We start from the raw sequence: 10,848 nt of genomic DNA, 5'->3' as shown, positions 1-10,848 counted from the left end.
GGTTCCCCATACTGGATCTCCTCACTGGGTCCCTATTAATGGGTCCCCTCACTGGGTCCCCTATCTGGGTCCTGCCTGGCTGGCCGAGGGCTCCACATGGATACATGGCACCCTCTGCTGGGGATCCCTGCTCACAGCCCCCTCCCAGGGTCCCTGGCCTGGCCAGCAGGTGTCTTCAGAGGGTGCTGCTCTGTCCACCCTGAGCCCCAGAGAAAGCTCCACGGGAAGGAGCTTTCTGGCCCGAGAACCTGCCTGTGGGGATGGAGCCCCGTGGTCTCCAGAACAGGACTCTGGTGCCTAGTCCCGGGGACGTGGTTGAGTAGCACTGAGGGACATGGCCCTGCCCCCCAAGCACAGGAGCAAGGGCTGTGACCTGGTGTCCAGGGAGCGTGCAGCCCAGAGGCAGGCTGGGCTGTGACCAATGCTGGACTGGGCCAGGACCCAGGGCTCTGGGCAAGATGGGGTTGGGGCGGGGGCTGAAGAGTATCTGGGACATGAGCACACTGTCGGCGACTTCTGACCTGCTGCCCACAGGCTGCTCCCAAGGGGACCTTCCCGCTCCCTGCCCCGCAGACCCATGTCTGACCCCGGAACTCATGAGGGACAGGGGAAGAAGGTATAGTGTTGGATGAGGGCTTTTTCTCCTGGCTTTGCACGTGGGACCTCAGGGGCAGTGGGACGTCTTGACTTGCTGAGAGCCCGTGGGGCTGTCCTGACTCAGGGACCTGCCCAGGCCAGAGCCAGCAAGTGTCCACCCCAGCAGCACCTGGCTTCAAGGCCCACCCCCCACCCAATGCATTTAGAGACAGAGACTCACTGAGCTGCTTACTTAGCATCTTTCTTTTGCTGAGGCTGGCCTCCAGGTACGATCCTCCTGCCTCAGCCTCCCAAGCTGCTGAGATGACAGGCGTGGGCCTCTGCAGCATCCAGTCTTTTTTAAAAGTCTTAGGTGGTGAGTCTGGATGGCGGACTTGGCCTCCTCGTTTTCTTCTGTGTGGGGCTAAGGAGGGAGCCCAGTGCCTCCCGTGCCAGGCTAGCTCCAGGCCATAGGCGCCAGGCCATAGGCAGTGGTGTGGCCTGGTCCCAGTGGGAGCCTGTGGCCTAGTCCCAGGTGGGGCTTTGAACAGCCCTCTATGAGATGCAGCTCCTACACCCTGGAAAACTCAAGCAGTGCTTAGTGTGTCCACAAAATCGCAAGGCTGCCACCATAGTCGGTTTTAGAACACTGCAACCCCCATCCCTGTCAGCCATCCACAGCCCCTCTGCTGCTGCGTCCCATCCATCACCCTGACCTCAGGCAGTGGGAGGCTGCTTTCTGTCCCTTAGCCATCTGTGGCTGTGTGGGGTGTGACTGACAGGATTCACCCTTGTCCTCCAGGCCCTTGAATCCCCCGTGGCTGAGGAGCGCCCACTGCATGGGGCCTTCACCAGCTCATGGATCTGTGCACTCATCAGTCCCAGCCCGTTGGGAGGTTTGGCTGTAGGAGTGATGCTGCCACAGATGTGCAGGGACTGCAGTTTCTTTCTTTTGGATCTGTGTGGAGAGGTAGAGCTGCTGTGTCACACAGCACCACTGACCTTCCAAGGAACTGCCAGTAAGATGGCTTTATTGCCATACTCCTACCAGGAATGTCTGAGGGTCTTGGTTTTTCCATATGCCACTTGACATCTGTTACTGTCCACTGTAGATGTCCCGGTGGGTGTGTGGTGGCCTCTCACTTGATTTGTATTTGCCAAGGGCCAGTGAGACTGCATTTTTTGTGTTTTATTGGCTATTTGTATCTTTGTAGAAATATCTGTTTGTATCCTTGGCCTTTTTTTATTATGTTATCTTTTATTATTGAATTGTAAGAGCTCTTTATATATTGTGGATATGGCTTAAAGTCATCTTTAAAGGATGCCATTTTGGAGAAAGAGTCAATAAAAGCAGAAAAATTGGTGGCAATATATAAAAACCTGGATAGATCTGTATCTAAACCTGAGGATGAAATATTCTTTCTAGAAAAAGAGCTACAAGAAGAGAAAACTAAACATTCTCAACAGGATGAATTGATAGTGGGATATATAAAAAAATTAAGTTTCTAGTAGATAAATCAAAATTCCTCAAATCACAAATACCTGAAAGTAAAACAACCTTGAGAATATGTCAAATAAATAAAGGAGTTACGGTAGCAATAAAAAATTCTTTGAATAAAAATCCCCAACTTCAGGAAAGACAAAAATAGCTTTTATAAGAAGTTGAAGTATGAAAAGAAAAACTGAATTGCCTTAATAAATGGCACATGAACACTCTAAAGTACATGCAGAACAAGTTTTAAAAAATAAAGAAAATCACATTAAGTCTCTGAATGAACACTTGCTGCAGATGAAAGATTGGGTTCCTCTGCTTGGAGAAGTGCTAACAGATGGTGGTAACTTGGAATTGGAAATGGAAAGTGAATCAGAAATTGGTGCTCACTTAGAAGATCAGCCAAAAGGAGCTTTAAAAACTGGTTTATGTTGCTAAGTTAAATGCCTCTTTTAAAAGCTTAGAGAAAGAAATAAAATTTTTACTTTATTATCTGAAGTAGGTAAAACAAAGGAAGACCTTATAGAACATTAACAATCTTAAGACAGAACAAGCATCTTTTTTATATTCTCTTTTTTAAAATTTTTATTTATTTTTTATTAGTTGTTCAAGACATTACAATGATCTTGACATATCATACATTTGATTCAGATAGGGTATAAATTGTCATTTTTCCACGTATACAGATTGCAGGATCACATTGGTTATACGTCCATGTGTATACATACAGCACACTTTGCAAGCAGAAAATACAGAATTTGAAAGTCAAAAATCAGAATCTTTAGCATAAACTTAAAGTCATGATGGAACTATATCAAGAAAATGTAATGAAACTCCAAAGGAAATTAATAAGAGAAGAAAACTACCAGGTAGAGCAAGAGGACAAACATTCCAAAGTGGAGGAAAAGATAAGCCATATAATTAAACCACTGGAGACCTATAGAAAGTAAGCCAAAGATCTTGAAGAATTCGAGAGAACCATTTGTTCTTATCAGGCACACTTTATTTACTATGAAAAAAAAAAAAAGCACATGATAATGTGTTGGCAGCTCAGAATGCTGAAAGATACCTTAATGATTTAAGGAAACAAAATGCTCTCAATAGACAAAAATAAACTGAAATGGATTTCAAATTTAAACTTGTGGAAAAATATCCTTCTGTACTTGATGTTTCATATTCAGTCTTTGCCAGCAGAATTCCCCAAATAGTTCCTCACCATTGAGTCAAAATTCATGTGAAATAAGACCTTCTCATTCAGAAAAGAAGGGTCCACTCATACTCTCACCTTTGGTGCCATTGGGAGGAGAAAGAGGCCAAGGGGCCCATAGAATCCTCTGGACCATCTTATCAGCAGTTCAAAAAGAGAATCAAGCTGTGATTTGTGAAGTGATCTTCAGAGAGCACCTTCTGGTGCTGGGCCCCTGGCACCTCCATGGGAACAGGCCCATAGGATAATGATCCTGCCACCAGCCACATCTTCCTCTACAAAGGCAAGATGGATGTTATTCTAATTATGGTAGTAGACCATCTTGATAAGCAGAAGTCAGAAGTTTCAATATGCTGCCCTTGGATTAATTGGATGGGCCTCATCTTCAGAAATGAAAGCCAGTAGAAAGGATACCAAGTTGATCTTGGTGATTCCAATGAAACTGATTCGTCTCTCCCTGCTGAAATCCAAGCAACTGACTCTGGCTTTGCTTTCTTACCTTTCCCTCATATCAAACATCCGTTGTTTCCAATGGATCCAAGGAGTAAGTTCATGAGAAGAGGACCTTTTTTTCTTCCACCTCCTCCAGAAAACATGTATGGAGCATCTCAAGAATATTTTCCAACCAAGGCCACCACCCCCTCCATTCTCAATGGGACCATGATGTTTTCTTCATTATCTCCCCCCAGAGCTGGATTTCCTCTCTCCCCTGCATTCTGAAAGTAGAAGTGAGTTCCCTTCAGGGTGGATTCCACCTTCAAAAGATTCTGCTACTGAACATTCAGAAGTACAACAGGAAACTTGACAATAATTTTTTATCTGCCTTCAAAAGTAATATAGTTCTCATTTTTAGTTTATGTAAGTGCTTTTATTTAAGTGATTATAATTTTGCTCCAATTGAAGCTTGATGAGATTATAATTCTGAGGATAGTATTTTATAAATAAAGATGGTTTATAAATCTTATGAGTGAATTATTTCCATTTTATCTTATTTAAGAGAGTATAACATTTAATTTGAGTAATCCACTATTATATGAGCAACAGACAGAGTTTTAAATATGTAATCTTTCAGTTGGGGATATTTTAAATTCCAAAGACTGTCCCTTTATACAAAGAAACCTATTTACTGTGATTGTAGCAAATGTGAAAGTAATTTTATGCTTAATGAAAGATTTTAATTGATTTAAAGTCTTGTTTGGCATTGATAATGATAATAAAAATCTGCTACTTTTTCCATTAAAAAAAGTTATAACTAGAGCATATTAAGAGTAAGCCAGGAAACACAATTAAACATGTCATGGAAATAGGAGATTTTGAATACAGAAAAAAATTACAATTCTCAGAAAACTTATAGGAGTTGAAAACCATAATTTAAGTTCACTCTGTCCCTGTTTTTTCTTACATCTTCTTTATTTCATACACATGATGCTGATATGGGGAGTGTTCTAGTCTTTGTTTTGTTCCCAGGGAGAGTTTTGTAAAATGCAAATAAATTATTAGGACACTGAAATAAAGAAACAAAGACATAACTCAAAATTTTGTTATTGTTAGATTCAATAAGCATAAAATGACTCTGCTAAACTACTATAACATGTTTGAAGTTCTTATGTTCAATTTCTATATCATTTCAAATAAGTAATAATTTCCAAAACTGCACCAGTCCAGAGGTGACACTTTGAACAATGCTTCCCTGATAGAGACCAAGAAAGAACATTTATAAAAAATACCCTAATTAAGAATTAGTGGTTAAAGCTTTTTTCCAAGTATAAATATGTTCTTCAGTTTTTTGTGAAGATTATATATTTAAGTCTAAAATAAATACAGTAATATAACTTTTTTCTTAAATATAAACAGTAGCTTTATCACAATTGATGGCCAGTGAAGACTTTCAATGATACTTGAGCCCACAATTAATTTAAATGAGGAAAAAGTTGGGCCTTGAAAAAGAAACTCTATAAGTTCAATAAATCTAATCACTTTTCTCTCAAAAGTAACATTTGTTGTTAAATCAATCCTATAAATAATTTTTACTTTCCAGCATAAAACATTACTCGCTCTAAATAAGTGGATGGCAGTCTACATCCAAAGTTTCTATAAAATGGGCTGACTATTCCCCACTGATATTAATCAAGAACTACTTCTGCCCTAACTACTGTAGGAGAATAGTTGCTAGTATAGTTCATGTTTTACATCAAGAAACCAAAAATAATATAATTTCATGTTGAAAACAGTACTGAAATGCCTAAATACCATGATACAGTCCTATAAAAAATTATAGCTTCAGAATAAAAACCGGAAGGGCCCTTTTAAATATGACAGCATTTAGTGAATCAGGTTCCAACATTGTTTACAGCTCTAAAAAATGACAGTAAAATAAAATAAAACAATATTAAAATTCGGCAATTTATAGAAAAATAAGGAAGTATTAAATAAAAAAAGTAATATATACAGTACATGTTTACATGTACTTTACCTAAATAATTGGGCTGTTATTGTAAAAATCAAAATTTCCACAACTAAAGAGGAATCCTCCTCCTGATATTCACGCTGTCATAATTAAAGAAATAGTCTTTTTTTTACATGACTAATGTGGATAAATATAGTACAAGTGAATGAAACTAATAGGTATATGATTAAGCGTTTTATTTATGACTTTTTAAAGTTGTTGATTGACCTTTGCTTTACTTGTTTATTTATATGTAGGATACAGAATCAAACCCAGTGCCTCACACATGCAAGGCAGGAGCTCTGCCACTGAGCCACAACCCCAGCCCATGATTATGTTCTAATAACCACTAATAATAATCTAAAAATATAATGAGGATATCTACATTATAAAATAAATACAAGCCCAAAATAGATAACCAATAACAATTAGGCCTGAATTATTTTCACATACTCTATTCATTACAGGGATTCCTTGATTCTATAGTGGTTTTACCAAAGGCCTGAAGAAGTATTTCCTAGCACTTGGCCACCATCTACTCTTCTAAAATAGAGGAAATGTATATGGTAGAATTTTGCTGAAATGAATTAAATTCATATATTCAGGGATAACAATATTTCTCAAATATGCTATGGACCTGAGAGTATTTATATTGAGGAAAAGAATTACATTTAAAAAAAATTTGAGGGCTGAGGTTGTGACTCAGTGATAGAGCACTCACCTAGAACATGCAAGGTCCTGGGTTCAATCCTCAGCACTACATATAGAAAAATAAAGTTATTATGTGCATCTACAACTAAAAAAATATTTTTTAAAAAATGCTTAACATGTAAAACTTTATGTCATGTCTATTTTAACCACAATACAGTGCTTAAAATGGAAAACAAACAACTGAGGGGTTCCAGTGAAGGAGCAGTGAGTCTAAAAGAACAGAGAGGTGAGTTGTCAGTGAGGATGGCAGGTGACTCAACTTCAATACATATATTAGATGGTGCCACATGCTGGGATATCCATCCTGGTGAGGTGTTCATTTGAGGATTCATTTGGGAGGGTTTAGTTGGTGATGGCAGGCTGTTCATAAATCCTTGCCTGAAATTTTGGTTGAATAAGTCATTATGCCATTAGCGATATTAATATTGGGTCAGAGGAAAACATACAACTTTTGTTTTCAACATACAACTGAATGAAGGTCATAAATATGACAAATGTGGCCTTCTATTAGAGTTTTTTACAGTGACAGATTTCTGAAAATAAGAAATGACACCTTCATTTAGGACATGTAAACCTCTATTCAAAATATGTATATACTTTACGTACCCATAGGAAAATTCTGTGATATAAATTACATGATGCACTTTTTCCTGAGTCCCCTCTCTTCCATTAGCCCATGACTCTAAGAAGAGCACCTCCTAGAGGCTTTAGGGCCTGCTGCCTTAGAGCATTGAGCTCTGCCCTGAGCAACCTTGAAAGTGGCTCTCTGGTGAGGTCCAGAGAAAGGCAGGAATGGAGAAGTTCGGGCAGGGCAATGACATGGCATGACAAGAACTATCCTGGAAGATGCTGCCTTCTGTCTGGAGGATCTACTAGAAGAATAGGTGTTGAAAGGAATTGTGACATCAGGGAACTTGGGGGAGGAACCATGCAAAGCATGCTGAGAAACCTGGCTTCACCTTAGAACTTTTCAGTGAACCTTTCTCTAACTGTGCCTGGAGAGGTGTGTGGCTGTCTGCACTTGGGACAAAGTACCTTGTGGCTCTTCCTTCATCAAGGATAAAATCAGAGCCTTAAGTGAGACCCTGTCTTTTTTATGACTGGCTTCTTTGAGTTGGCCTAATATTTTCAAGGTTTATTCATATAATAGCATGTCATCAGTATTCCATTCTTTCTATTGCAGAACAACATTCCATTAGATGGAAATGCCATATTTATTAATCTGTATTGTTAGTTGACTGAATCACTTGTACTTTTTGGCTATTTGAATAATGCTGCTCTGAATACTCATATACCTTTGTTTCTCTTGGGTGTACACTTAGAGTAGGATTGCTGGGTCATTTAGTAAGTCTGTGACTAACATGGAAGGAGTTACCAGACTGTACAGTAACCTCTGCAATATGACACCCTATTTGCTACTTGACCAAGCACATGTCCATCTAGATTGGCCAGAGACCAAGGCACATTGAACCCAAAATGGACTGTTAGTTCCTTCAAGTGCATAGCTCCATGTGGTTACCACAAAGGTCTCTTCCTAGGATGTCATCCAAAGGGGCACATTAGCAGATTCTTTCTTAATCCATCCATGTAGGAATCAGTTATTGATTGTATGGGTGAGAGATAATTACATTTATATTAAACATCCAAAATTAGAAAATCATAGAGTTAGGAAGGAGAGAGTTTGTTGCCAGGGACTTGGAAGGCATTTAAGTGGTTGATTAACAGATTAAATTAATTAAATCAGTTATTAAAATGTTTAAAACAAGGTAATTGTGGTAATTTTACCACAAAATTGTAAATGTCAATACTTAATTAATTTTTTGATGGGCACTCTTATGAGAATTAAACCTCAATAACACCAATAAGAAAAAAAAAAATTGTGAAAACACTGAAGTCTATACAATTATAGCCAGAGGTTACAGAAATGAACTATGTGTTTGGACATAACTTTCTTATCTTTGTATTTGAACAGATGACCAGAGTAACTGCATGATGTAGAATCACAAATATAGAATTCTGACTACAATGAGTTATACTCACTGTATGCATAATATTCCAAAATATTTCCTATCATTATTAATATTTAAAAATAACAAATAAAATATAATAAAAAGAAAGAAACTATGGAGTTGTAGTCACTCACATGTACTCTGCATCATGAGACTAAAGCTTGGATGGTAACACTGGATAACAGAATTCAATAGCTTTCTCTGTGTCAGACATTCATTTTTTACTTTGTCCTTATCTTTCCATTATCTTGAGTCCTGATTGGAAGACTTCTAATCTTACAGATGAGTACACTAAGTTTGAGGGATGACTGATTGTCCCAGGGTCACCATCTATGCAGACTAAGGCTCTCACAATTAATTTGTGTGATTTACAATTTACTGTATCATGTATCACAATACAAGTCCATGTTTTTTTGTTGTTTGTTTGTTTGTTTGGTTTGGTTTGGTTTGCCACCCCCCCCCCACTGTAGGAGGAGGAGAAATTAAAACAAGAGGTAGAAATTACAACAGGGCACCAAGAAACATATGCATAAACTCTCAATGTAAAAAACTTGATTGTGGTCACTGTTATATTGGTAAATAGGTATGTCCAAACATGACAAAATATGAATTATATATGTATATTTTATTGTATTTTGGTATTACCCTAATACAATGGTTTTACATTTGAATGAAAGAAATAAATATATTCCTCAGAAAACAAACTATATATTTGGAAAGCATAGAAAAATTACTGAATATTATATGTCATTAATAAATTACAAATTAAACAACCTATAAAAATTTACAAAATTTCAAACCTCACAATATCAAGAGCTGGCAAAGATGTGGAACAAGAAGAACTCTCGTACACTGCTGTTGGGATCACAAAATTGGACAGCCACTGTGGAAGACAGTTTGGTAGCTTCTTAAAATTACAATATGCACTTAATATGGTTCACTAATTGTATTTCTCAGTGTTATTTCAATGGAATTAAAAACTAAGTCCACACAAAACCCACATACAAATGTCCACAGCTTCTTCATTCATGATTGCCAAAAACAGGAAGCAGCTAAGAGAGACTTTAGTAGCTATTTACCTGTTATTAATGTAAACACTGTGATACATCCATACACTGGAGGGTCATTCAAAACTTAAAAAAAATGAAATTTACTATCAAACATAAAAATAATGTAGGCATCATAAATTTATATTTGCCAGAAAGAATATATTGTCTGAAATGCCATATTTGTGACATTATGTAAAAGTCAAAACATTAAAAATGTTAAACATTGCCAAGAAATCAGGGAGAGTACAAGATGCTAAAGAGGTGAAGATCAGGGACTTCTGGTGTGGTGAATATACTCTGTAAGACACCATCATGAAGAAAATTGACATTATTCTTTGTCAATGATTTAAAAACTGTAAAATTAGTGTTTTAATAAATAATTAAACTATTCATTGCCATTAATAATTACTTAATACCAAAACTATTGGAAAAGTATTTTGATTTTTTGCTTATATCAAATATTTCTCAGTCATATAGAAAGAAAAAAGTAGTGAAAACTCTAAATAAGGGAAGGCGTATCATATCAAGGTACTTACTATGTGCTTCATTTTCCTGTAAATCTAAAACTCTTCTTAAAATAAAGTCTGTTCATTAAAACAATCAGAGAAGGTTTGCTGATTTTCCTTGCCTCAAACATGCACAGCCCTAGGAAAGGTCCTCAATAATAAAACTTGTACTAAGAATAAATAATTTCCAACAACCTTATTTTTCTTTCTTTTTTTTTCTATTTTTACAATTTTCATTATCTTTTTAGAGAACAGTGAACATAAGTCCTTAGTGAATAAACTAGTACCTTACATTCAAAAGATGCTTTTACATCAATAAAAAATGGTTATTCATCACTCTGCTACATAGGTAGTAATTCTTCGAATACTAAGGAAAAGATGTTCTAAACTTTTTTTACTACACTCATATTCATGTGAAAATTATCTGAGATTTTTTAAGTCTACCTCACTTCCAATATGCTACCTATAAAATTAGAGTACTTTCTTTTTCTTACTCAATAAATCTCTGGTTGAAATAAATAAAGATAGTCCAAGTAAAGAGGTGTGCTGATACACATTAAAGGCCAGATAAATTGTGGGTGATATTACTGAGAAACACAGTCCAATTGATCTGATAAATAGTAGGCATTTGGTAATACTGAGAGCTCCATATTCTTTCTTCATTTTTTAATAAATTAACCCTTTTCGGGTAGATCTTGCATTTCTGAGCTTTGGTAGTTACTAACACTAACCTACCCCAAACAGATAACAGGGACTTTGAGTCATTTCTGTCCAGATCAAGTTCCATTACGCTCACAACAATATTTAGTAGAGTTGGACATAATCAGGGCCAGTCAGGACCTTCGCTTACAT

This window comes from Marmota flaviventris, chromosome 9 (assembly GCF_047511675.1).
Source record: "Marmota flaviventris isolate mMarFla1 chromosome 9, mMarFla1.hap1, whole genome shotgun sequence".
NCBI lineage: Eukaryota > Metazoa > Chordata > Mammalia > Rodentia > Sciuridae > Marmota > Marmota flaviventris.
This window is presented reverse-complemented; position numbering follows the sequence as displayed.